The sequence below is a fragment of the Dasypus novemcinctus genome, chromosome 25, assembly GCF_030445035.2.
Source record: "Dasypus novemcinctus isolate mDasNov1 chromosome 25, mDasNov1.1.hap2, whole genome shotgun sequence".
Classification (NCBI taxonomy): domain Eukaryota; kingdom Metazoa; phylum Chordata; class Mammalia; order Cingulata; family Dasypodidae; genus Dasypus; species Dasypus novemcinctus.
Window position 1 is genome coordinate 27,331,198 of NC_080697.1, and position 3,776 is coordinate 27,334,973.

Below are 3,776 nucleotides of genomic sequence, written 5' to 3' on the forward strand. Positions count from 1 at the left end.
AAAGCAGGAGGAGTGCATCCAGTATCCATGTGGAATCTAAGCCCCCACTTGACATAGATGTGCAATGGACACAACCAATCCAATGTCCACAGAGAAAATGTGGAATGGGTGTGGGAAGGGTAGCCACGGTGGCTGCTGGGTTTGGGGAATGGGAGGAAGAGATGAGATGTGGAGGCGTTTTCGGGACGTGGAGCTGTTCTGGGTGGTGCTTCACGGACAATTACGGGACATTGTAGATCCCCCCAGGGCCCACTGGATGGAATGTGGGAGAGTGTGGGCTATGATGTGGACCATTGACTATGAGGTACAGTGATGCTCAGAGATGTACTTACCAGGTGCAATGGATGGATCACGATGATGGGAGAGAGTGTTGCTGTGGGGGGGGTGAGGGGTGGGGGCGGTGGGGTTGAATGGGACCTCATATTTTTTTAATGTAATTTTTAAAAATAAATAAATAATTTAAAAAAAAAAAGACTTTACTTCTTATTGAAGGTACTTCCTTCAGCCTCATTTTCTTTGTAGGTATAAAATGCACAATAATACCTGTATTACATTAATTATACTGTTGTTATAAAGATTAAATGAGATATGTTAAGCACCCAAAACCTTGTAGGCACTCAAGTTAAAGTAGATCTAATTAAGAGTGTTGCTGTAAAGAAGGAAGCCTGGGGAAGCGGTGGTGAAAGCTTGTTTCATACTGGATCAAAGTCAGGGGATTTAAGTGGAAGCTAATAGGCTTGAAACCAGCATTCCCCAAAGTTAGCTCCAAGGAACAATAGTTCTGCAGGACATTACTAAGTGATCCTCATTAAAAAAAAAAAAAAAAAAGGTTCTGAATCAAATAAATATAGAAACATTGGATCAAAAAATTTAAATGCTTTCTTACTGCAAGATTTCTGGGAAACTTTAATATGGTGGGGCTCATGGAGAACTCCCCCCAAAATACTTTTGAACATGAAGTCCTTTTTCCTTGGTGCATTTCATAGCACTAATGCCTCTTGGGAAAAAACACTCTGGGAAAAGTTGGTTTAAATAAACCTGTCTCCGGGTCATATCTGATAACTGCTTCCTAAACCCCAAACTCAGAGCCACTTTTTTATTAGGTACTATGGAACAGTGTCCAGTGCCAATACCAGCTTTTTCAAGGCCTTAAAGGTGATTGAGAATTGGGGGGAAAGTTGGCTGGCTCCAAGGAAAAAAAAAATCAATAAAAACCCTGCAAATTTAAATACGGATATTTAAGTATATGTCTACAAAACATAACATTATGTCAAGTAGTGAGCTTGCAGTTTAATACATTATATACAATTACATAAAAATATATTTAGCATGGAACGTGGATGCACTTTAATATGTTTGCTATGCTGTGATTCAGGGGCTCCAATGGCAAGAGAGCTTAAAGTTTATAAAAGCCTTTGCTTACATTGACAAGGTCATAGTTTGATGTACGCTTTTATGATGTGCACATTTGTATGTTACATATACACACGCAACACATACCCTGGAGCTGTAGGAGTTCCAACCAAAAAGGAACCAAAATTATGAACCTAAGAGCTAACCTGAGAAGAGCAGCTGGATACAGTTATTTAATTTGATGGTGGAGTGGGGAGGTGCCCCATCCCACCTTCCATAAGCCCTTGGTGCCCACAGACTCAGCAGAGTTTAGATTCTTAGCTATGTAGCAAGTCCTTTTTGGCAGAGGATCCTGCAGGAAAGCACAGCTCTTTCTCGGCAAATTTTCCCCTGCCTGTGAAAAGCCATTCACAGAACCTATTTTACAGCTGATGGCTTCCCATTCAGGGCTTCTAAAAGGAGCTTGGAGCTTACAGTGGTTCTTTCTAATTCATGGCAAAAGGCAACATTTTAAGGGGTTTGAGAGGGACTGAAAGAAAATCTCACACTTTCTAAAGGTCTTCTATAGACATTTCATTTGTTTGAAAGGAGACATGCAAGGATTAGTTGGAGGAACAAATTATCAGGGCCTTGACTTACTGTGGATGTGAGGCAACTGCTCACGTGTTCCTCAGCTTCAGCCTGGGATGGGATAAAGAGCTTGTGCTTGAGGGAAAGACATGGGTCTTCGGAGAAATGACTGCATTTCCAGGCATCTTTCTCTATGATCTGGAAAGACATCTGTGTTCATGGAATTAGTCTAGACTGTCCATCCGCTCCTCTGCCTTTTTGGAGTTTAAAAAAAAAATGAGACTTTATGACTTAAAAAGTCTAAAACGTTCATCCTTCCTTAAAATCAATCTAATTTTCAATGTCTGTTTTAATATCGGGTCACAATACACTGTTTTTATGCTTCTTGTGTTTGATTTTAACAATGTGGCTCACTTCCTTTTGCTTTCCATATAACCAAAGTCTATGAGTGACAAACACCAAATGAAGAAAAGGATAAAGCCTGTCCTCCTGACAGACACACAGGAAACTGCCCTTCCTTTGTTAATATAACAAAGAGAAACAGTAAAGCCAATCAGTTACAACAATGTTGAAGAAACTACTATAAGGCCAAAGATGAGAAGAAGCAATAAAAATATAATTAAATTTACTGTATGGAAAGAATAATATTCCATTACCCCGTGCTTCTTTGAGTTAAATTTCCCTCTCCTAGGGGCAGTGACCATACTGATGACGTTCATTGCCTTCAGGATTTCCCACTTCCTCCAAAACTGTAATCTTTTCTCTCTTCTCCCCTCTTCCCATTATTGTCACTAGGGAGTGCAGAATGACATGCTTAAGAAAATGCTTGCCTTAAGGTCAGAGTGCATTTCCTTTGCACTTGGAAATTTATTCCACTAAATTTCCTTACAATTAATTTTTAAAAGGTCTGTGAGAGTTCATTTCCCAAACAGCTGACAAGAACCACGATCCATGAAAGCAGATGAAACGGCACTTGGTGGCCACTTTTGCTACCATTATAAAACCCTTACAGTATAAATTCTGACTCTGCATTTTGAGCTTTATTACTCTGATATAATAATCAGAATATGTTGCTATTCCCATGGTAACCACCCAGAGCCAGGAACTGGTTTATCTTAACTGCACTTTAGCCTTAAGCATATTAAATGCAACTTTATTATAAAATGTATCTGAATTTCCATAATAAATTTCTTGGCAAGATTTCCAAACATCAGGCAAGGAAATCTATAATCTCCTAGTCTGGCTCTTTGCCTGGCTTGCCAGGTACCTTTGCATAAAGGCTGTTCCCTCTCCATACCTCCTTTTCTCAGCCAATAAACTAGTAATAATAGATTTGTCTAGCACTCAGGAATGGCTGCAGACACTTCTTTATACTTGGACAGCATTTTGCAAATGACAAGCTAGCTTTAGGCTAAATATGTCAAAATGATGTTTCAGCACGTGTTGTTGGAGTGAATTTTTTTTTAATTTCTATTTTGCACACTCATTGGCATCATCAATCAGGCCTATTCTTTAGAGCCTACAGTTTAACACTGGACATATGCCGCCTTGTGTTCTGTTCATGCATCCACGTCCTGCCCGACAACTTGATGTTCTCTACTCTCACAGTACTAACACCATTCCAGGCACCAAGAACTTAATTACTACTCACTGACAGATGAATTGATTGTCTGACCCTCTGACAGAAGGGGTTTGAACTAATTGCCGTAGGTTTGCACTGACCACTATGTACAAGACATTCCTTCTCATCCATGTGCAGTCTGACAAGCCTGCCCCCTCGTGCGTTCCAAACCAACACCATCATTTAATGGAGTGCAAACCCCTTCTTCACAAAGGAATAGAGGGATTGGGTC